Below are 25,805 nucleotides of genomic sequence, written 5' to 3' on the forward strand. Positions count from 1 at the left end.
AGCCTGTGCAATCTGTGCATGGGCTAGCACATCGCATACTACTCACTGTGGCTGCATCATTCATTCATAGAATACTGTACTGCAGCTTGTAGTAGAGTATTCTATGAATGGATTGTGTGGCTGCAGTGAGTACTATGCAATGTCACAGCCTGTGCATACACAACGCAGGCTATCTGCATAGAATCACTGTAGGTAGCAGCTAGATCCTCTTTACCCTGTGACATCACAGGTCATGTGGCTGCAGCCGTCACATGGTACACCATGCAGGAGCTGCAGGAAATATTTCTGTTCCTGTGCTGTTACCGGGGTAAGAAGAAGGGGTAATGTGACGGGGAGGGGGCATGTGTATGTGTAAAGCTGCTGGGCAGAGGGGGCATGTGTATGTGCACAGCTGCTGGGCAGAGGAGGCATGTGTGTGCACATCATAGCAACACGGGCTAAATTTATACATTATTTAAAGTGCAAACCAACACAGACATAACTGTTATATGGACACAGTCTGCAATACAAGTTAGTTTATTTAAATATATAATTGTGAATATTATTAGCAGATGTGTGTCAGGTGTGTACCAGACCAGAAGATATTTGGGATAGTTGTGATAGTAGGGGGAAATGCTTTTCATAGACATGTCAAATTTCCTGATAATAATCTGACTACAGGACTCTGCAGTCATCCTCTTTTTCTCTGAAATGGCTGATAACAGATAACAATAGCTTGTACTGTGCTGCATACAAAATGTAAATGCAATGTGAAATATTGCAAGTTCGGTCAAGGTATGATCATTTTACTCATTGATTAGTAGCTCTTTTATATAAAGAACTTGTATTGTTAGGGATTGTGATCTTTCACAATTAGATTTCTCTTGAAATCCGCTACCTGACCTGATTACCTCACTCTGGCTGGAGTGGATCACAAGCAGAATTTTATTTTCTTGAGGTCTTCAACTCATTAACATGGTTTTCATCTCTAAAATGTCCTTTGCCTAAAGCTTATTTTCAGCAACATATTCTTGCCTGTTTCAAGTGTATACAGAAAACCAAAATATGTGTAAAATAATGCTTTCAATATAGTACCATTTAATATTCCCATTCACAATATTTGAGAGTTTATAGAAAGTGACATTCACTGTGCAGATACTGCTCTAAGATAATCAGGGCATGTTTATCCAATAGGCTAACTAGGCTGCAGCCTAGGGTGCTGGGCTTTAGGGGGGTGCAATAATTTTTGGGAAATTGTAACAGGGAGAGGTATAAACTGAAAATCCTTTTAAAAACCTAATACAAGATTTTGCATCCAGTAAAGTAAGAAGATGGTCAACTAATCTGTAAAAGAATCTTAAACCTTTTTCTCTTGCATCCTATGAAGGACACTGGATATGCTATAGTGTGAGTTGACAAGTGTCTGGATACTCTTATATTTGCCTCCAAAAATATAAGCTAACCCCCATGACGGGAGGCGGTGGAGGTGGGGGTCGGTCTGTGAGGGGGGACAGTGGCGGGGATGGGGGTCCCTGCCTGCTTCATTTGGGGCAGCACGGTGGCTAAGTGGTTAGCATTTCTGCCTTACAGCACTGGGGTCATGAGTTCAATTCCCAACTATGGCCTTTACTGTGTGGAGTTTGTATGTTCTCCCTGTGTTTCCGTGGGTTTCCTCCCACACTCCAAATACATACTGGTATGTTAATTGGTTGCTAAAAATTTGACCCTAGTCTGTGTTTCTGTCTGTGTGTGTGTGTGTGTGTGTGTGTGTGTGTTAAGGAATTTAGATTGTAAGCCCCAATGGGGCAGGGACTGATGTGAGTGAGTTCTCTGTACAGCGCTACGGAATTAGTGGCGCTATATAAAATAAAATGGTGAAGATGGTGATGATGGGCCCTACAATTTCTGATGGCTGCCCTGGTTGCCATCCCCAATAATAGTTCAATTCTTACATATTTTATTTTGCCATTCTTTTCCAATAGTTTTTTTTTACTTTTTTCAGGACAGAAGATGTGTAAAGTACAAGTACTGCATGTGATTTTTTTTTTTAGCAACTCCCTTTTATATCCCTTAAGGTTCCCATTTATAAATCATTTTACTTTAGTTAGTAGAGTTACACTAAAGACACTTTATTTTGTTTCTTATTCTGCATCCACCAATTCACAAATGGGCATATAGAGAAGAATAAAATGTGACAAAGGTGTCATTTTTAGTAGCATGTCTCTAAATTAAACCTTCAAAACAACAGTTTTAGCATAAGAAAATAAAATGTTAACCTTATTTATACTTATTCTTCCTATTATATCTCCCATATTCACCCATCATACAGCAGAGATCGTAAATCAGACAGTATTTAATATAGCTACAAATTTCTAAACTAAACTAAAATATATATCTCACAACCACCTTGTATAGTGATTAGATCACACAACCATCTGATAAACCAAACACATCCACATCAGTAATGCTTGCAAGAAGTAATAAACTCTTAATGGGATTCTTTAATTACCTTAAAGTTTTGCAGAATTGTTTCCAGATCTTTTGTATTAACAAGTTTCCTAAATAAACACCATTATATACTCAATACTTTTGAGATTTTTTTTTTTCCTCTTCTAGACCTGTAATAAATTCTGTTTTTGTGTAAGAAGTTATCATTTGGTTCTTAAACAGAAACACAGGCTTATAACAATAAAAATAAAAGTCTACCTAGTCTGCCCAATTATTTCCCTACCAGGGTTTATTATAAGTCCTTTTGATTATGCTGTCATTGAAGATATCAGGATAAAGGATGTGTTTACACGAACATTTGTGATATGCTATATCAGCTTTGGGGAGATAAAAGGGTTATATAACAAAGACAAAACCAATGTCACTCAATGTAAGTTCTGCAAACAGAGCTAATACTGTTTTATAAAAGCTAAGGATAGTTATGCAGCATGAATATTGTTTATATAATTGTAGCATCTCACAGAGTACTCCTTTTTAACCCTATTGGTAATTTTAAAATGTATGTTATTCCTCTTCGCACAGTCTATAAATGAGATAAGGAATAAGATTTCTAATGTATTTGCAAAAGTAACTCTATTTAACGTATATTTGGTACTGGTAAAAGGAATGGTCTTATAATATATGTAGACCCCAAATGGAGCTGCAATGTGTGACAAGTACCTCCCTCCCCATGAGATCCAGCGCCATTGCTCACACAGAAACAGGGGCAGCAGTGTTCTTGTCACTCTCCAGTCACCAGTGTCATTGCTCAGTGCCATTGCTCACACAGAAACAAGGGCAGCAGTGTTCTTGTCACTCTCCAGTCACCAATGTCATTGCTCAGTGCCATTGCTCACACAGAAACAGGGGCAGCAGTGTTCTTGTCACTCTCCAGTCACCAATGTCATTGCTCAGTGCCATTGCTCACACAGAAACAGGGGCAGCAGTGTTCTTGTCACTCTCCAGTCACCAGTGACATTGCTTAGTGCCATTGCTCACACAGAAACAGGGGCAGCAGTGTTCTTGTCACTCTCCAGTCACCAGTGTCATTGCTCAGTGCCATTGCTCACACAGAAACAGGGGCAGCAGTGTTCTTGTCACTCTCCAGTCTCCGGTGCCATTGCTCAGTGCCATTGCTCATACAGAAACTGAAGGAGTAGCAGTGTACTTGTCACTTCACAAAAATTGACTGGAAATTAATGTTATTGAAGTTAATGATAATGTAGGAACAAAAAAAGAGTCAAATTATGGGATTTTAGAAAAAAATAGGGATCCAAAACCAAAACACGAAGGTAATCCAGATCCAAAACCATAACCAAAACATGGGGGTCAGTGAACATCTCCACTTACAACCAATAAAAGCACAGCTTAAACCACAGATGACTTGCGTGAATACGCAACAGTTGACTCAGCAGCTCCCCACAACAGACAGACCGACGAGAAGAATGAACAAACATGAGGGACAGTGAGGAAATAGAGCTGTAATGGGAAGACATTAGGAGAGAAGATGGGGACACTGGAATGTAGTTACGGTATACAGGGGAGAGGACATAACCGGGATTAACTACTGGGGAGTTAGAGAGGAAAGTCGGTAAAGAGGGGAGAAGCATATGTCCAGAGGTGACAGAAATGGCATAAAGAGGCAAAATAGGGAAAGATAATAAGTGATAACAGATCTTAAGAAGGGGAGTAACAGTGAAAGAAAGAAAGAAAGCAAAAGAAAGAAAGAAACACAACAAGAGGTCTGCTAAGATCATTAAAGGGGAAAAGTAGCCATGATCCTGGAAAGAGGTGAGCAGTATAACAAAGTGAAAGCTTGGCAGGACACCTGAGGGAGTAGAGAATGAAATGAAATAAAGACACAGAGCCTGATAAGTGGGTATAAGAAAATCAGTGAGAAGACAGTTGCAAAGGGAGATTTTCTGATGTAAAATACTGGGCTTAAAGGGAAAATAGAGATTTTACATCAGAGTAGGAAAAAAGTAGAGAAGAAGAAGAAAACTGCCAAAACACTTAACAAAACACTGAAATAATGCACAGAATAAAATTAAAACTATTCAATTACTGTCACCTGTTAATAATATAGTCATTAACAACATGACATAACATTAAAAATAAGACGTGCATTTTTCTTTATTTTATTTGTTTCCATGAGATACATGTATTAGGATGCAATTAATGTCTACTATATATATAATTTGATTGCAAACACATGTCCTAACATGCATACTCAGCTATCATCACTCGGTAATCAGAACTTAGACTAGACCTATAACTGGTGCAAGTGATATAACTGAAAAACACGTACCTTTGAGGTGCCCAAAGCTTGAATCAGACGCTACAGAGTGCGCTTGAGCTTGACACGCTCTTAGCTGTGTGCATCCTCCCATTCCCCTTCCCGTTCCACCCATGAAGTAAGTGTTATTTGTGCTTGAAGATGAATTGAACATGGGTGCGTTCTATGGTGTATGGTCTGGTTCTGGTCATGCGCAGAGTAATTGTGTGCATTATACGCAACGTATCACCAGTTACGTTCCTTAATTAATCAGTCCCAAAATGTTTGTTTGAACAGGGTTGCAGTATAGTCAGTAGTATGAATGTATATAAATCATCTACTTGATTACAGCACTTTAGTTGTTTCCTTCATGCTTTTGGCAATGGCCTATGCTTGGCTTACTTTACAAGATCCATTTTCTTGAAGTAGGTAAACACATTAATTTTTAAATCCCATTATGAGCACAATATTCAGTTCATTATTATTTTGTGAATTAATGTACAATGATTTCATAATATGTGTTTATAGACTGAAAGTCTGAATAACATACGAGACAGAATGAGAAAAGTTTAATTGTATACAATTCCACTGAAAAGAATTTTACATGCTATTTATATTATTTATATATATCTAGTATAATAAAATGTTGATATTTGTCCAATTAGTTAAAAAATAAACAAAATATAGAAATAAACTTTTTAAAAATATGATATCCTTAAAAAGGATCTTCGCTCCTGGATTTCCCACCATATTTTGTGTATTGGAGGGAGGCAGCGATCAAAATGAATATACTACCCAGAATCTTTTACCTTTTCCAAACCCACCCAGTCAGAATCACCCCCACCCCCCTTAAATACCTTCAGAGCTGTGTCACAAGATTTGTTTGGGCTTCCAGAAGACCAGGAATCCGCCTAAAGGTTCTTTATAACACTTTTAACACCCAAAAGAGGGAGGTTTAGGCCTTCCTTGTCGTCAGAAATATTATTTGGCCCAGCACCTAACACAGGTAGTACTAGCACACGCACATACGCATACTAGACAATGACTTGATATTGAAGAGCACCTTCTACACATACATTTTCCCTACTCCCTCTTTTGGATAAACCTCAAAGATTGTCCCCAATCATCATTACTCCACCTAACGCTGCAATTTTTGTTGTCAATCTGGACTTACTGCACTCATACTTTCTATATAATAAAAGACACTCTCTATATGACTCCATTATGGAATAACCCCAATTTTCCCTCCAGGACTCAATCACAGCACTTTTAAATACTGGACATCTCACAACATTAAATTCTTCCATGACATCATAAAAACAATTTTGTTTCCTGAATTTACTGAGCTCCAGGATGGCTTTGGGCTACCTTTGTCAAAATTTTATCAGTATTTACAGGTCCGCCACTTCTACAAAGATACATTTAAAACTCAACCAGACATATTCCTTCTGTGATGGAAGCCCTTTGACTTGGCAGATCCTCCTCCAGTCTTGTGTTGGCTAGGACTGTGTTCAAACAAGATGAACCTTGCAGAGAATTTCTCTGAATGTAGCATCTCTGAACTCTGCTGAGCAATGTGAGAAAACTAAGATAGGTTTAATAAATGTCACAGTCTTATGATTTTAATATTCTTTTATAGCTTTTTTTTGCAGATGGCAAAGAATTGCCAGCAAAATAAATATTGAAAAGCAAACAAAAAAAAAAAAGCTTTTTTAGTATCTAACATAAATATATATTATTTTTTGGGATGTTTGAGATTAAAATTATATTTTTCTTTGTTATACAGTATATAAAAATATTCTCCTTTATGTATATGATGACACATAGTGATTTTTATATATTGATTGTTTCTGAGCGTTTTCTTTTAATTGCACTTGTATATTGGTTTAATTTAGAGATGCTCACTGACCCCTGAGCATGCATTTTCCTCTAATGCCTTACTGTTTTCTTGCAGCTCGGCTTTCACACGTAACAGTAGTTGTGCACCACTTTTGGACTCCGAATTATTTGGTCTTGCTTGGTCACGAGTGACCTTACAAAAAGAAGGCTCAGTAACATTTTTCGATCTTGCACTAGTAGAGAAAGGCGAAGGCCTCATTCTTTCTTTGCCACTGCGTATGTAGAATGGCATGTTGGCAAATTTTTTTTCGGCAGGTGCCAGCAGCTGCTTGCTGATCCTTCTCATATGTGGACTGCTGTGAATCCATTTTAATTAGACCCAAAGCACTTGTAGTGCAAATTCAGAAATATATAGTGCTGGTATATAATAATTTGTACACCAGAAAAATAACTTTTTTCAAAGGGGGAATATCTGACACCCCAAGCACTTGTAGTGCAAATTCATAAATCTATAGTGCCGGTATATAATAATTTCAGCACCAGAAAAAATGTTTTTTTCAAAGAGTGTGGTATGTGACACCCAAAACACTTGTAGTGCAGATTCAGAAATATATAGTGCTGGTATTTAATAATTTCAAGACCAGAAAATAGAATTTTGGACAATGGGGACAATTTCTCAACCCAAGTACTTGTAGTGCAAATTCAGAAATATATAGTGCTGGTATATAATAATTTCAGCACCAGAAAAATTGTTTTTTTCAAAGAGTGTGGTATGTGACACCCCAAACACTTGTAGTGCAAATTCAGAAATATATAGTGCTGGTATATAATTATTTCTGCACGAGAAAATAGCTTTTTACTACTGGGCAATATGTGACACCCAACACTTGTAGTGCAAATTAAAAAATAAATTGCGCTGGTATATTACAATTTTTGCAGGCAGAAAATAGTTTCTTTAGGAGGGAATATGACACCCCAAATAGTTTGCAATGTTTGGAAAAAATGCCTCCTCTATACTCCTCTCTTCATGCTCTAATAACTGCTCTCTTCCTGCTCTAAGAACTGCTGTAAGAAGAACTGCTGTAAGAACTGCTCTCTCCATGCTCTAATCCTGTGACCTAACTCTTCTCTCTCCCTCTGTCAAAAGGCCCTGGATTGCTGTGGAAGTGGATATTTATGCATTTGAAACATCGCGAGAACCGAGCTCCGAGATACAACGACGTCGCAATGACGTTTTACCTCGTTTTCAAATCCGAATAGGCGGGAGAGTAACGAGCCTGCTCGGCTCGGTACTCGGATACCTGTAGTTCGGGTGGGTTCGGTTCACGGGGAACCGAGTCCGCCCATATCTAGTTTTATTTGTCCTTGGCTGCCATCTCAAATGATTTTATTCACTTGTATGCATTTCATTCATTTAAAGAAGAGCGCCTTTTTCTCTTTCACTATTTTACAGTATAGTAAAAAGTTACTTGTTTAAAAATTTAATTGTATGCATGTTTCTTTAAAGCAAATGTTTATTAATGTGGTAGAGGGATATACATGTTGCATAGGGATTTTTAATACCATGCAATATCATGCAACAGTACCTTGCAAAGGTTGATGTGATGTTGATGTGCCTGAAACACAGGTATGCAGGGTTAGTATGACTATTATGTCATGAAATGTGTGCATAATAAGGGGAACAAGGAAGGAATTGCCACTAGGTAATAAAGATGCATGTTGTACAGAAAGGTATGTCAGCCAGAGAATCAGATAGAGGACCAAACAAACCGCACTGCTACGTGCACCGGGTATTACGCCACGTAAGTGAATTACTCCCTTATTTATCAAGATGTATTTGCTACATACTATCTTGAATTGGGCGTATGCCCAATGTACTTTCGTTTGTTAAAAAAAAATGCACATTACAATTGTTTGGCATTCCTTGATGAATCAGCCCCTCTGTGTGCCTATGTCATAATACTTATCTTAATTCATTGCAGAAATACTCTTACAAGATAGATGCCATTTGCAAAGCAAAAAAAGCAGCCAAACTGACAGAGCTGTTCTCATTGTGTTGATAACATAAACATTCCTCTCAATATGTCAGTCAGAGGTGGGCTGGCCCAGGGGGCAGGGGGGCAGCGCCCCCCCGGGCCGCTGGGTTAGACGCCTATTAGGGCCGGGGGGTAGGCCGGCCGGCCGCCCCCCCATATGCAAAAAACAGTTTCTCCCCCCATCGGATGCGGCCGCGTCAGCGCACAGGTGGCCGCATCACATGACAGGGGATGCGGCCGCGTCATCAATGACGCGGCCGCATCCCCTGTAATATGATGCATCCGCCTGTGTGCCCCCCGGCCATCCCTCTCCCAGCCCGCGCCTGATGTCAGTCATTGGGAGCGGGACAGGGGGCATGGTCATGTCACGATAAGGGAGTGGCCACACCCCCAGGGGACTGCCTAGTGCTGGAGAGTACTAGGCAGCCCCAAGCAGGGGCTGCCTAGTACAGAGCCCTAATATCGGGACTGTCCCACTAAACTTGGGACAGTTGGGAGGTATGCATAAGGATTTGCCTTTTGTAAAGGGGCATTGTTTTTTGCTCTCTATTATGACTGTATTGGAATGGAGAGGTGTCCCCCTTATACTTAACTATATAGTCATAGACATGCATATACCTGGATGCCTAACTTGCTCAAATGAATCTATGTTATGTACATCAGATAAGAGCTTCAAGGGGTGACAATCTGAGGAAGTTCAGTGAATTCCGAGGCGTCAAAGAGCTTTTTGTGCGGAACAGTAAGATGTTAGTACAACAATGTATTTGATATTTCAAACAACATAAATGTGATTTGTTATTTGAATAGAACTGATGTCTCCTCATTACTTTAATTAGTCTAATATCTTAATGAGGGTTAAACAACAGTACACTGGTAGAACTTGGGAAAATGTTTAGTAAGTTAGAGTTTCAAATGAAGACTGTCGTTTGACATTCTGGGCCTGATTCATTAAGGAAAGTAAGGCAAAAAAGGATTACATTTTCTCCTGGATAAGCCATGCTACAATGCAAGGGGTGCAAATTAGTTTATTATTTTGCACATAAGGAAAATACTGTTTTTTCATGTAGTACACAAATACTTGATAACTTTAATGATACACTGAAAATTAAAGTTAATCTATGACATGCCCTAACCCAGCTATAAATCTGTCCCCACATTTTAAATTTACCTCCCCCTCCAATGGAACATGGTTTTGTCAAGGTGCAAAGATACTCCATTTTTTGGCTGTACGCTCCTTAATGAATCAGGCCCTTTGTCTTTGTGTGCAGTTTAAAGTGGAAGGCCACAAAGTGCATTGGTTAAGAAAAAGCCAGCTGAGCAAGGATCAAATTTACTGGCCATTGGGGCTTGACCAGAGAGGGCCAAGAGATGACGCAACAGTATTATCTGAGATATGCAAATTGGTACTGCACCGACTTGTAAATGTCATAGTATCTTGCTTTCCATTCTGCTTTAACATATAGTTTTACTTACTGCTTTTTCATTATTTTCCGTTTAACTTTTTTTTTAAATAAATTGGGTTTTTGATGACTCAAGGAAAAACTTTTAGACCAAACTATAAATTCTCCTATGACATTTTATACAATACAATTGTTAAAAGGTCACTGAGCTCCATTTAATATTTTCCATCTTGGAAATAAATTTCTTCCAGCCATTGTCACGTATAACCTCCATGGAAGATTAATAATAATTTTACATAAAAAAATGATTACATGTCTGTTACAAACAGGGCCTGATTAAGGGTTCTGGCCGCCCTAGGCTAATACGGCCGCAGCGCCCCCCCCCCCCCATCCTCCGAATATATAGGTGTATAGGAACACTCCTGAATATGAATGTTCAGGTGTATTCTCCAGCATTCAAATTTAGACAGATTGTGCCATTGTCCCTTACCTGTTCTTGCTCTTCACTCTTGCAACTTTGTTATCCTCTCGCTGGCTTCTGGAAAGTTGGCGTCCTGTTTTGAAAATGCAAAAATGTATTATAATGCAAACCCTGAATGATTAGGCCCTTTAATTAAAACAAATCACTCCATTATGGCCAGCTAAAAGTACCCCATTGGACAGGCATATATAAGCAATATCTGAATATTTGTTGTCAATCAAATACAAACCTCTACCAGCCCCATCTCACTAATATTTAGTATTCTAGTGATTGCTCAGACCACCCATGTGACCACCACACAATCATGAGATTCTGCCCCCCAAAGCTGCTCTACTTTTTAAATACCCCCTGCAGCCATTTTCCTTAACCACAACCCCCCCCCCACAGCCATTTTCCTTAACCCCTGCTGCAGCCATTTTCTTTACCTCCCACCCTGCATCCATCCCCCTTGCAGCTATTTTCCTTACCTCCTCTCTGTAGCTATCCCATACTTGCCAACTTTTGAAAATTCATTTCAGGGAGATTGTAAAAACCATTGTGGGCGGGACCATCTCCTCCCACGGGGCGGGACCATCTCCTCCCACTTGGCGGGCCCAGCTCAACCTGTAGTTAAAGTTAAAGTTTAAATTAACCACCCTAGTGTGTGTATCCATATAATAGGGAATGTAGGTTAATTGCTTCTGTTTAAATTTCAATCAGAAGCCAATTAACCAGGTTAATTTAACCTACATATATCATACTTAGTTAAAATAAATCATCCAATTCTTAAATTAAGAACTTCAAATTGATGGTAAGATAAGCAGCAAATTATGAATACCTTTCTACCACCTTGTGGCACAAGATAAGCCTACATTAATGATTCTAAACTATCTACTTGTGAGCTGCTGAATACAGCTGACAAAGTGAACTACTTTAAACTTAAAGTGTATTTACTGCAACATTTTTTTCTTTCAATGTTCAAGAAATCTAGTGAAGACAAAAACTGAAAACTGTTAAAGTCACGTTAATTAACGAATCTGGACTCAAGCACTGGAGATTTCTTTCTCCCTCTCAAGTAAAGATGCACTCCCTCTCTGTAATAAAGGCAATTCTCTATTTCTCTCTCTGATTTCTGCAATAAAGGCCCCCCTCCCTATGTGATAAAGGCACATCATGCACAGCAAGTGTAAAAAGCGAGCATAAACAGCAAGCATAAATCACAATGTATATATATCAAGCTAATGGTATGTCAGGCTAGTGATGGATAAACCCAGCACTGTGGGTGCTAGCACACAAATACATCACACACCATTGGTGTATACAGGAATTGTCCAGACCATAGATATAAACAGTCCATTCCTCCTATGTGAGGATGTCAAACAAGTGGGAAACATTTCCCACTTTATGCTCGCCTTTTACACTCGCTGTGCATGATTGCTGTCTAAGTCATGTCTTCATAAGCTTCTCACATCACCACTGTATGTTGTGAGTACTGTACAGCATCTTATTCAGAGTTGCAACTCGTGTATTGCAATAAAATTCACTTTATATGCCACAATTGTTTATGCGCCCAGGGATCATTATTTACCAACGAAAGGGGATGTGTGTTGCTATTATGGAGGGAGGATGTAAGCTGCTATTATGGAGGGAGGGGGGCGATGTAAACTGCAACTATGGAGGGAGGGGGGCATGTAAGCTGCTATTAGGGAGGGGAGGGGGGGATGTGAGCTTCTATTATGGAGGGAGGGGGGAATGTAAGCTGCTATTATGGAGGGGCGATGTAAGCTGCAATTATGAAGGGAGGGGGGTGATGTAAGCTGCAATTATGGAGGGAGGGGGGTATGTAAGCTGCTATTAGGGAGGGGGAGGATGTGAGCTTCTATTATGGAGGGAGGGGGGGGTGTAAGCTGCTATTATGGAGGGAGGGGAGGGGGGGATGTGAGCTGCTATTATGGAGGGAGAGGATGTGTGCTGCTATTATGGAGGGGAGGAATGTGTGCTGCATCTTGCTATTATGGAGGGGGGTATGCTGCTATGCTTTATGAGGGAGGGGGGGGGATGCTGCCATAATGTGTGAGGGAAGGGGAGGTGTATTAGTATAATGTGTGATATGAGGGTAGGGAGGTTGGGTGTCTTAGTACATGGGTGGGAGGTAGGCTATTAATTTAATGGTGACATTTAGGTGGGGGCTAATTATTTAATGGGTACTATTTTGTTTGTGGGGTGCTGGTGGATCAATTTAATTTATTGATGGGGCTTTTTAATTTAATGGTAGGGTCTATTAATTTCAGGTGAGGTATTTATCTGTATTGCAGTCATAAGAATGCTCTCTGTATTGTATGATGGTCATAGGAATGCTCTCTGTATAGTATTGCAGTCATAGGAATGCTCTCTGTATAGTATGGTGGTCATAGGAATGCTCTCTGTATAGTATGGCGGTCATAGGAATGCTCTCTGTATAGTATGGTGGTCATAGGAATGCTCTCTGTATAGTATGGCGGTCATAGGAACGCTCTCTGTATAGTATGGTGGTCATAAGAATGCTCTCTGTATTGTATGGTGGTCATAGGAATGCTCTCTGTATAGTATGGGGTCATAGGAATGCTCTCTGTATTGTATGGATGTCACAGGAATGCTCTCTGTAAGGAATGGCGGACACTAGGAGGCTCTTTATATTGTATGTGTGTATTCATTTCGTGTGATGGTGATAAGGGGGCCAATGTCATAAAGATGGCTCCATGGCACGGTGTGATAAAGAAGAAACTGTGATGGAGGGCACAGTGTGATGAAGGGGCAGTGTGATACATATGGTACCGTTACATTTATGTTTTAATTTGTTTCAGTGAGTTTTATTTCAATAACCAATTCATTTTTATACAGCTAGCATGTGATAGCTGCATTTAAAGTACTTTGATTCTATGGAGGCTTATTACATAAAGATCCTTACAAAGCCAGACCGAGAAGAATGGGGAGGGAGGGGGCTTCAGTGCGGTCTAGAACTTGTAAAGCGCTAGCCACGCCCCCACAGTAGGTTGATCACGCCCACTCGACGATTGACACTCCCACTTAGATGGGGGGGCGCCGGTTCCCTGTCTCGCCCAGGGCACTAAAATGGCTAGTTACGGCACTGCCCATGTCTATAATAAAATTGCCACCCCTTTATGTCTCTCCCCCTCTCTCTGCAATAAAGACCCCCCTCTCTCTCCCCCCTCTGTAATTAAGGCCCACCTCTCTCTCCCCCCTCTGAAATAAAGGCTCCTCTCTCTCTCCTCTGTATAATAAAGGCCCCCTCCTCTCTTCCCTATCTATAATAAAGGCCCCTCCCTCCACTTTCTGTAATAAAAGCCCCCCTTTCTCTCCCCTCTGTAATAACCCCCCCCCTCTCTTTAATAAAGGCCCTCTCACTCTCCTCTATCTATAATAAAGGCCCCTCTCTCTCCCCCCCCCTCTCTATAATAAAGGTCTATCCCTCTCTCCCCCCTCACTGTAATAAAGGCCCCTCTCACTCTCCTCTATCTATAATAAAGGCCCCTCTCTCTCATCCCTCTCTGTAATAAAGGCCCCTATCTACAATAAGCATTCCTACCCCATTAAAAAGTACCACCATATACGGAGGTGACAGGTAACTCAGCTGTAAGTTTGAAGCACTATAAAACATTAATAAATATTCTCTGCTAACTCTCTTGTTGGATGCCAACCCCATATAGAAGAATTAGGTGGTACTTGCCTTTTTTTATGCCTCCGAGTCCTCACTTGGTCTCCTCTCCTCCAGCATATATCCTATCCAGAGGGCATGGACGTGGGAGCTCCGCGCTCCGCGATGGTGTTCTGGGAGAGAGGCTGCGCGCGTCATCATGCCGATGACGTCATCACGCTGATGTCATCATCTGCGCATGCGCAGTTTGGATTCAGGACTCCGCCACGCTCTGCAGAAAAATTCGGGATTTTAGAGTACTCTCACGGGAGTCCGGGAGATTTCCCAGTATTCCGGGAGTCTCCCGGACGTTCCGGGAGAGTTGGCAACCATGAGCTATCCCCCCCCCCGTCACATCAAAACTCCCCCAGTCACATATATCAGCCCACCTCCTCTGCCCTCCTTCATACATATCAACCTCTCTCCCTCCCTATAGATTTTCATGGCAGCCCCCCCCTCCCACCCTATAGATTTGTATGACAGGCCCCCTCTCCCTCCCTATACATATGCATGACAGTCCCCCCTCTCCCTCCCTATAGATATGCAGGGTAGTCCCCCCCCTCCCTATAGATATGCAGGGTAGTTCCCCCCCCCTCTCTATAGATATGCAGTGTAGTTCCCCCCCTCCCTATAGATATGCAGGGCAGTTCCCCCCCCCCCCCTATAGATATGCAGGGCAGTTCCCCCCCCTCCCTATAGATATGCAGGGCAGTCCCCCCCCTTCACTATAGATATGCAGGGCAGTTCCCCCCCCTCCCTATAGATATGCAGGGCAGTTCCCCCCGCCTCCCTATAGATATGCAGGGCAGTCCCCCCCCTCCCTATAGATATGCAGGGCAGTTCCCCCCCCTCCCTATAGATATGCAGGGCAATTCCCCCCCTCCCTATAGATATGCAGGACAGTTCCCCCCTCCTTATAAATATGCAGGGCAGTTCCCCCCCTCCCTATAGATATGCAGGGCAGTCCCCCCCCTCCCTATAGATATGCAGGGCAGTCCCCCCCCCTCCCTATAGATATGCAGGGCAGTCCCCCCCTCCCTATAGATATGCAGGGCAGTTCCCCCCCCTCCCTATTGATATGCAGGGCAGTTCCCCCCCTCCCTATAGATATGCAGGGCAGTTCCCCCCCCCTCCCTATAGATATGCAGGGCAGTTCCCCCCCCCCTCCCTATAGATATGCAGGGCAGTTCCCCCCCCCCCTCCCTATAGATATGCAGGGCAGTTCCCACCCTCCCTATAGATATGCGGGGCAGTTCCCCCCCTCCCTATAGATATGCGGGGCAGTTCCCCCCCTCCCTATAGATATGCAGGGCAGTTCCCCCCTTCACTTACCTGTAGTTGTGCCAGCGTCGCTCCTCTCCTCAGATCAGCAGATAGGAAGTGAAGACGTCCTGCTTCCTGTCTGCTGCACAGCAAAAGGCAGCCTGGCGATTGGCTGTGTGTTGCTAACCCCTGACCACCAATGCTTTTGATCGTTGAGCCCTCCACCCCCCCGCGGCGACCCACCCCGAAAAAAAAAATGAATGAAGAAAAAAAAAAAAAATACCCGCAGCGCCTGCGACCCCCGGGACCCAGCGCCCCAGGCTGCAGCCTGGTCAGCCTAGTGGTTGATCAGGCCCTGGTTACAAATGTAATTATTATGGAAATTGGAAAAAATTATTAATTGATATATAATTGCTACAAGATTGTGCAAATGGTAAATCACTGACTGGAGCAAGCAATGTCTGGGACTCTGCAACATATAACGTAAATAAGGTATTAATTAATTTGAATAAAATCTATTTATATTGCCAGTTATCTGTGCAGATTGCTGAATGTAGATTTGCTTTCCCCTGTATCTTTGCACAATTTTTCTTACATTTTGTATACTGCTTGGCAGTGAACAGCCCATATTTGTACCCACACATCTTCAAACCTCTTTCAATTTCCTGTCACTTTATCTTCTGCTGGATATGTGATTTGCACCAATAATTACTAAAGCTCAGATTTCAACCTTTTGCTTCCCCTAGTCTCCTTTTCAGTGCCGTACTATACCCTTTAGCTACTTACTATAGGGTTTAAACTAGAGATGGTCACTGACCCCCGTGCTTTGGTTTTGGATTCGGTTTTGGATCTGGATTACCATCGTGTTTTGGTTTTGCAAAACCGCCATTGCGTGTTTTGGTTTTGGTTTTGTTTGGTTTTGTTTTGCTATTTTGTTGGAAAATCCATGTTTTTGGGCCTAAAATAACCCAATTTAGTGCTCCAACTGTTTTAGAGATAAGTAATCTAATTATAGAGGTAATAAATCATCAAAAAAACAGTTTAATTCTTCGTTGGTAGGCCTTCATTTATTCTACACACAAAACAGATTGTCTTCCTCTCCATCTATGCATATTGGCAATGCAGACATCGTCTTTGGATGTATATTACACCCTACACTTATAGTTAAATATGTTAAGAAATGGAAAAAGGCAGTTTGCTTTCTGTCTCTATAGGCCCCCCTCCACTTGTATAAAATACAAAAATTTCAGCCGTTATAGACTGTACAATATTAATTGACATGGAGAAAGCCAGTTTGGTTTCTGTCTCTCTAGGCCCCCCTCCACTTGTATAAAATACAAAAAAATTCAGCCGTTATAGACTGTACAATATTAAGAGAAATGGACAAAGGCAGTTTGGGGTCACTCTGTCTATGACTCCCTACCCTTAAGGAGAAATTGCCCAAACAGCAGCCTTTCAAGACGGTACGTGATATGGAAATGCCACAAGTCCCTTTCCTCTTTGGGGGTAGATTGCACCCTACACTTACATAGAAAGTTTTAAAAAGCTGTTATCGTCATCATCTTCAGCTTCATCCTCACCCTCATCAGTGTGTACATCATTATCACAGACTATCAATTCATCGCCGCTTGAATCCGCCATTAGAGAACAGTCAGTGCTTGGATGTCTTGGATGGTGAAGGCCTTTCTCGTGGAAGATGTAGTTCATTTTTATAAACATCATTTTCTCCACATTTTTGGGAAGTAACTTTCTACGGCGATCACTGACTAAGTTCCCTGCTGTGCTGAACACTCGTTCAGAGTACACACTGGAGGGTGGGCAGCTTAGGTATTGCAAAGCAAGCTTGTACATGGGTTTCCAAATGGCCTGCTTTTCTTCCCAGTAAGGAAAGGGACTGTCTGACATTTCCATATCAATTACCTCTTGAAAGTAATCCTCTACCATCCTTTGCATGTTTATACTCGTATTGGATGGAGTTATGGGCAAAGTGACACATTTGTTTGAAAAATCCTTCAAACCAGCCCAGATGTTAAATTGTTCTGGTCTGCCCCCTGCGTCTTCCCTGCTTCTTTTTGGGAAATTTAATTTTTTACGAGCAGCAGCAGCTTGAGAAAGTGAAGGAGGACACGTTGTCAAGCCGAGGCCCAGTTCAGCGGCCAACTTGCTGAGCAATAGCTCCTTGCAAAAGTTCACATCTCGCTCATTTACAAGTAAAGACTCAATGTAGGTTTTAAACCTTGGATCAAGCACAGTGGCCAAAACGTACTGATCCGAGTTCAAGATCTTAATAACTCGAGGATCATTGTGAAGCGAATTAAGTACTTGATCGACAAGGCCAACATACTTTGCTGAATTGCTTGCTTTCAGCTCCTCCTTCATTTTCTCAAGTTGCTTTTCCAATAGTCTAATTAATTAGTTGGCTCAAACTAGCAGAGTCTGCACTCACCTCACACGTCACAACTTCAAATGGTTTCAGCACCTTGCACGGGACTGAAAGGATTCCCCACTGTGCAAGAGTGAAATACATCCCCCCTCCTTTCCCAATGTCATGGCTTGTGCAATATGCTTGGATGGCTTTGCGCTGTTCCTCCATCATCTGAAGCATGTACAGGGTGGAATTCCACCTAGTTACCACGTCTTGCTTAAGTTGGTGGCAGGGCAAGTTAAACTGCTCTTGGAGCTGCTGTAATCTCCTACATGCTGTGGCTGAATACCTGAAATTGCCTGAAATTTTACGGGCCACCAAAAGCATCTCCTGCACCTCACGGTTATTTCGTAGGAAGCTCTGCACCACCAAGTTGATAGTGTGAGCAAAACAGGGAATGTGTTGGAAATCAACCAGCTGTAATGCTCACAGTATATTGTTGGCGTTATCAGAAATGACATAACCTGGGGAGAGTCCGAGTGGTATAAGCCATGCAAATGGCGTAACATAGACAAGGTTCCAAGATGGTTAAGGTCCCTCCCTCGACTAACTGTGGCTTTGACATACACTACAAATGACTATGCAATTGTTGTCTGGATTTGGGTAGATATAATTCCACACATAAGAAGTGGATTTTTTTGTTTAATGCTCAGGCATGACAATGGCCTTTTTCTTGTCACGTGCCAGAACTGCTGCCACTGGTGCAGGATTTACACAAACAACCTCATCCTCATCAACATCCTCATTAGTGCCCTCGTCACCTACACAAATCTCCCCCTCATCCTCTTCTAATTCCAAAGTGGCATCCTCAATTTGGTTATCACCGGCTACTCTCGGGCTATTAAGGCACACATCAGCAGAATACTCACGATTAGACATCCCACTGTTGGATGGACTCTCCACAGGGATTGTTGTCATTAGTGAATCAGAGCAAACATTCTCCTCTAATGCCTTACTGTTATCTTGCAGCTCGGCTTTGACGCGTAACAGTAGTTGTGCACCAATTGTAGGCTGGGTAACTTTTTGGGATCTGCCACTAATAGCCAAAGGTGAAGGCCTCATTCTCTCTTTGCCACTGCGTGTGTAGAATGGCATGTTTGCAATTTTTTTTTTATCGGCACTTAACTTTTGCTCGGTAACACTTTTTTTTCGCTTCAATACAGTAAATTTTTGTTTTTTGTTTTTTTGCACTGATTTGGAAACACTCTGTTGTTTGACCTCACCTTGGCCAGATGACGTACTTGGAACACTAACATCAGGACTGGTGACAGAACCTGATTGCTCATTCTGATCATATGTGGACTGCTTTGAAACCATTCTGAGCGCAAAGCACTGGGGAGTGCTAAAAATTATTTGGTAGATATTGCTGACAGATATTCCTTTTGACAGCCAGAAATATTTATGCACAATTAGGGAGGACACCCCAAAAGCACTGAGGAGTGCTAAAAAATTTTTGCTAGATACTGCTGACAGATATGACTTTTGACAGCCAGAAATATTTATGCACAATTATGGGGGACACCCCAAAGTCACTGGGGAGTGCCAAATATTAAAACAAAATTATAAACCTCTATCCTCCTCTCTTCTCTAGCGATTTTTGTTAGAGCAATTGCAAGAAGAATATTGGATTCTCTGACACTGCTCTCTCCCTCTGTCAAATGGCGATGGATTGCAGTGGAGGCATGTATCTATAATGTTGAAGTATCGCGAGAACCGAGCCCCGAAATCCGATGACGTCATGATGATGTTTGGCCTCGATTTGGATTCGGAGTGGGCGGCAGAGTACCGAGCTACTCAGCTCGGTACTCGGATAGGCAAAGTTTGGGTGGGTTCGGTTCTCGTGGAACCGGACCCGCCCATCTCTAGTTTAAACTGACACAGGATCCTATTTGTATGAATAAAACAATTTTGAACAGTTAAAAAAAAAAAATAATGGCGCATTTCTGAATTTCTTAGCCTGTGACCTTTCCACACACCCAAGCTTGTATTTATCATATGTAACCATGCATTCTCTACATATTCAGTAGATTTAAATACAATATAGATGATTTTGTGAGATACATGTTAAACTTTTATCTTGTGTTAAATATCATTGTGGACCCACTGGTTATTGCGTTATTAAAATCTGAGTATAGCTTGTAAATAGTGGCTAAAATCTAAAGGTCAAAAAGAATAGGTAATTGTTATTGTTTTAAAAATATTTTTCTCTATATATCTATCTACCCCATATCTTTCTATGAATAAATCTATCTATATCAAAGCTATTTATCTATCCATCTATCTATCTATCTATCTATCTATCTATCTATCTCCTATCTATATGTCTATCTTTCTATCTGTCTATCTATCTATCTATCTATCTATCTCTCTCCTATCTTTCTATCTATCTATCTATCTATCTATCTATCTATCTATCTATCTCTTTGTCTATATATCTTCTATTTATTATCTATCTATCTATCTATCTATCTATCTATCTATCTATCTATATATCTATCTATCTATCTCTTTGTCTGTCTATCTATCTATCTAGCTATCTATCTATCTATCTCCTATCTTTCTATCTATCTATTTATCTATCTCTTTGTCTATCTACCTTCTATTTATTATCTATCTATCTATCTATCAATCTCATATATCTCTGTCCATAAATCTATAAATCTATCTCATATCATTCTATCTATAAATCTATCTATATATCTCATAGCTATCTATTTGTCCATCTATCTATTTGTCTCTATCTATATCTCCTGTCCATCTATCGATCTCATTTCTCTCTATCTATAAATCTATCTATCTATCTATCTCATATCTCTCTATAAATCTATTGCATATCTATCTATACATGTTACTGAAATAGTTAATGACTACCCTAGATAATATTAGAACACCTTAAGTAGGCAAGTTATATATTTGAAAGAAGTGATGTTTTCATCTGAAATGTATTAGTTTTAGATGATAATCTTTAAATATTCCATGTAAGTAACAATAAACCACTTTTATACTCTCTATGAGTTTGTTTATATCCATAACCATTTAGTGAAGTGAACTGTAATAATGAAGGCTTTGTTAGCCCACTTTGAAGTTGAGCTATGTAAACATCTTCAATAGTTCAGGTCAATGGATTACCATTTATTAGACACCTTTGCCATTGTGAAAGACCTCTGTCAAAATCAAAGAGCATTTGTATCTTATCTGATTAAACGTTTTTACTAGCCAGGTCCAGGTTCACATGATGATGGAAAAGATGATACGCTGATTTGACAGGAGATTATGGCTCAAAACATATTGCTTGAAATTTAACCTAAAAGATTGTTTTGCTGTTATTAGTTACCTTTACCTATGCAAGCATGACAGTGTATCATTTAATGGAGATATGTGAACTGACACATTCTGTTTCTCTAAGACTGTAGTTTTATTTTATTTTATTTTTAAATTCCATCTGTTCATAAATGATCACATAACGCAGTAATTTATACACTATTCATCCCTAATAGGTTATTAGTAGTGGTGATGCTGGTAAATACAGGTATTGGACCTCCAGTTATCCAGAAAGTTCCAAAAACCGAAATGAAACAAAATAAAATATTACAGCTGTTAATGAATAATGTTATGCACACAGACATTATGATTGTGCATTTGTTTATATAATCACTATGAGGAGAACAGCTAAGTAATTATCATTATACGATGCTCCATGATGCGCATATAGCTCATGCATGCCTATGGAGATGGCTTATAGATAGGGACCTTAAAATTGCTTTTTTTCTTCTTTAGTCATACAATATTGATGAAGCAGATTGTATTACAGTGACCAGTTTGTACTCAAAGTAACTGATGATTTCAAAATACTATTGCATAATAATTTTATTTTTACAATTCAAGGATTTTAGCCTTTAGACTTAACCACTTTGTCTTGCATGTGTAATTATGACATGTTTATCAGAACATCTGCAACAGGTAAAAGTGAGATAAATGAGGTTTTGCACAAATGTCGGTGTGCTGTATTTTGTTTTTCTGATTCTCTTAGGCATTCATTTAAAGTTACTACACCTTATGAAAAAGAGTAGTTTTTGGAGTGTTTATACAGTATAATCACAATGGGTGCCAAAAAAGACATACTAATAGGTAATTTCCTAATGTATACTTAATAAATGTAGAGTTAAATAAATTATTGTTAAATATTGTTTTATTGTTAAAAAATATTGTTTTATCTAATATATAAATGCTTAGTGGCGTCTGTGTGTGTGTGTGGAAAATAAAAACCAAGTTGCAGCGCCACCTGCTGGGCAGAGTTATACACTGACCTACTAAATTCTTAGTGTGTGTGGGGAAAAAAATTCAAAAAGGGCTGAAATTTGGTAGGGCTCAAACTCATTTTCGTGAGGTAATTTTACCTCATGAACACACATGTGTAGAGGCGTGCGTTAGTGTGTGTGTGTGTGTGTGTGTGTGTGTGTGTGTGTGTGTGTGTGTGTGTGTAAAAAACTATTTTCTCAGAAAGGGCTCATCAAATTGACCTGAACTTTGGTATACTGACATTATTTGACAAAAAAATTAGAATAGTCAAGTCAGTTAACTTCCATCATCCCCCCTTCCCCCCGTGGGAGGGGTAGTAAAGGCTAAATTTATGAGTTGAGGGGTCAAACTCATTTTCGTGAGGTAATTTTACCTCATGAACACACATTAAAAAGGGCGCTTGCGTCGGGAAGTAACGATCTTCCCCTGAGGAGGCCTGGGCTAGGCCCAAATACATGACAAGAACCTTTTTAAGACCTTAAGTATCTTGATTTGACTAAAATGCATGAGTATCATGCACGGGTTAACTTGTTGTTAAATAAAATATGTCATAAAAGGTAGTGTCAATGCAATGAACTATGAAAAATGAGCATGCTATGGGCTTGATTCATTAAGGCACACAAGAAGAGCAATTATTGCCATTTTTTAAATTAAAACGCACGCAAATCGGGCATACACATGTTTATATTCAACAGGGAGCAGATCTGGAGAAACATCTCCTCTTGTTGAATACAGGTCTAGGTACACTCTGCTCTGACCGACAATGCACTGCAGGATATGTCAAATATGTATGTAGAATATAAAGTTCCAAAAGAACACATAGAAAAAAAATATTCAATTAACGTCACCTGTTAATAATATAGGGCCTGATTCATTAAGGATCTTAACTTAAGAAACTTCTTATTTAAGTCTCCTGGACAAAACCATGTTACAGTGCAAGGGGTGCAAATTAGTATTCTGTTTTGCACATAAGTTAAATACTGACTGTTTTTTCATGTAGCACACAAATATCAACTTTAAATTTCAGTGTACAAATAAGCTATCAAGTATTTGTGTGCTACATGAAAAAAAAGTCAGTATTTAACTTATGGGCAAAACAGAATACTAATTTGCACTCCTTGCATTGTAACATGGTTTTGTCCAGGAGACTTAAATAAGAAGTTTCTAAAGTTAAGATCCTTAATAAATCAGGCCCATAGTCATTAATGACAAATCATTAGGGGGAAAAACATTTTTGTTCTGGATGTTATGAATGCCATCTCAAGATACAATGCATTTTTGCAGTTGCTTCTGATTGCAAAAACATGTTCTAGCTTGCACACACGACCATCATCACTGGTAATTGTTACTTACACCCGACCTGTAGCTGGTGGAAGTGGCACAACAGAAAAACACGTACCTTTGAGATGCTCGAAGCTTAAATCGGACGTCACTGCATGTGCTTGAGCTTGGCAATTTCATACTCTACATTGACTATGTGTGTACACCCAGTCCCCTCCTGTTCCACATATGAAAGTGTAGACTTTAGTAAGGGTGCTTTGCGCTCAAGGATGAATTGGATGTTGTTGCGTTTACTGGTGTATAGTTCGGTTCTGGGCATGCGCAGAGCGAGTTTATGCTAAATACTGCACGTATCTGCGTTTTTGTTCCTTAATGAATCAGGCCCTGTATGTTTCATTTTATTAAGATCCATAAATGAACAACTTCTGCTGGGTAAACTCTAGGCCATGTAAATGTGTACACATTTCCAAAAGAGAATTTTGCACATTTCTATATTGACTCTAGGAAGTAGCTTAAAAGTTTACCTCATCAATCTCATTGACTCAGTGATATTGCCTTTATAGTGCTTCACATGCTGAGCAGAAAACCTGCACTGAAGATCCCCTAACGGTATTGCTGCTGCAGCACTGGCTTGGGACAGGCACTGAATGATGAGTAAAGAATTGACTCAAGGAGCTGCGGTATAAATGGCATTTTTCCATAAGTTACTTCTCCTAAGGATAACTTGCTCATTTGCATATTGTCTTCCTGGAATAGCATGAACTACTTACTCCCTGTTAGTTTTTAATGTTTTTATGAGGTTGCCCCTATAGTTCTTTACATAATGAGTAGAAAACCTTTTTCTTACACAAATGAACCATAAAAAGGTTGAAACAGTTTCTAGATGCTGTTGCAGCACTGATCTGTGATATGTGGTGAACACTGAATGGGTGAACCATTCACTCAAAGTCTGCTCAAATAAAGTGATCTAGTTGCATATTGGTTCTAGGGAGTATCTGAAATGCTAATCTGTATTGTACGGTAGAGACTTGAATGATAATTTGGGGCTGAAAGGTTTGTATTTTGCCAGATACATTAAAAAAATCACAATAAATGTATAATGATTATAATATAATTTGATTACACACTGAAGTTTTCATGTTTTTTAAAATAAATACTGTACCAGATTACCACTGGGAAAGAGGCCCTGACATTCATTTAGTGACATTTTAGGCATAATGTCAGCATTACTCTTTGACTCCCTTTCAGACCTTAATTCATAATCCTGCATCAAACATCAGCATAATGTGTAGGTACACAAAACTGTAGCAAAACTCTCAGCCATGAATCAAGCAATATATAAATAAAAATGTATACCTTGCAGGAGCAGGCTGGGCTGGGGGGCAGGGGGGCATCTGCCCCCCCCAGGTCGGTCCCATAGTGGGCTACCTTGGGCTGGGTCACTGGGCCACCTGCTTGTTTTCCTTTAAAATAGGCTGCTGAGTCGACTCTTGTCCCCTGGGCTAAAATTTACCAGCCCTCCCCTGATACCTTGTTTCTGAATATTTCAATGCATGATAACTTAAAGAACTGAAGGGTCTTTGAAAACTCTTTTACATGTTATCTTTCAGTGGTGCACGCAGAGGGGGTTTCTGAGTCTCCAGAAACCCCCCCCTGCGCTAACCAAGTGGCCACCATAGCGGCACTGTTCTATACATCAGCCGCGGCGCTGTCAAAGAAGCGTCCGTGGCGGTGCTGTATTGTATACAGCACCGCCGCGGACGCTTCTTTGACAGCGCCGCGGCTGCTGTATAGGACAGCGCTGCTGAAACGGAGCAGCTGCGCATATGCGGGCGCATGCGCAGCAGCTCTCTCTCGTGGTTTTTTTTTTTGGGTCAGGGGGGGGGGGAAACATCCCCCTGACAATCCTGCGTGCGCCTCTGTCTTTGACCACAAAATCTATATGCAGAGCTTAAATATCATAGCTTTTTTTTCTACTAATGCATTTATAATTATGGTAAAGGTGATTATCAGATACGCTACACATAGGCATTTTATTACTGTTATTTTATACAAATATACTTCTACATAGTGGGATGGTCCGAGCCACACCAGAGGAACACTCAAAAACTGTGCTGTAAGGAGTAGCATTGGAAGTAAAAGGTGGCTAAGTGGTTAGCACTTCTGCCTTAGAGCACTGGGGTCATGAGTTCAATTCCCAACCATGACCCTATCTGTGAGGAGTTTGTATGTTCTCCCCGAGTTTGCGTGGGTTTCCTCTGGGTGCTGCGGTTTCCTCCCACACTCCAAAAACATACTGGTAGGTTAATTGACTGCTAACAAATTGACCCTAGTCTGTCTTGACTGTCTCTGTCTCTGTCTGTGTGT

The 25,805-nt window shown here is 40.5% G+C and overlaps 1 long non-coding RNA gene across 2 annotated transcripts; it reads left to right on the forward strand.

Annotated features, from left to right (window-relative positions):
- Positions 1 to 233: 233 nt before the first annotated feature.
- LOC142150006 (uncharacterized) lies at positions 234 to 24,499 on the forward strand. 2 transcript variants are annotated; one of them, XR_012690964.1, is made up of 3 exons: positions 234 to 307; positions 21,889 to 21,986; positions 24,002 to 24,499. It is a non-coding gene; the product is annotated as an uncharacterized LOC142150006 (long non-coding RNA). The 2 variants fall into 2 exon arrangements; XR_012690965.1 differs by lacking the exon at positions 234 to 307 and adding an exon at positions 11,222 to 11,551.
- The last annotated feature ends 1,306 nt before the right edge of the window (positions 24,500 to 25,805 follow it).

This window comes from Mixophyes fleayi, chromosome 4 (genome assembly GCF_038048845.1).
Source record: "Mixophyes fleayi isolate aMixFle1 chromosome 4, aMixFle1.hap1, whole genome shotgun sequence".
Taxonomy (NCBI): Eukaryota; Metazoa; Chordata; class Amphibia; order Anura; family Limnodynastidae; genus Mixophyes; species Mixophyes fleayi.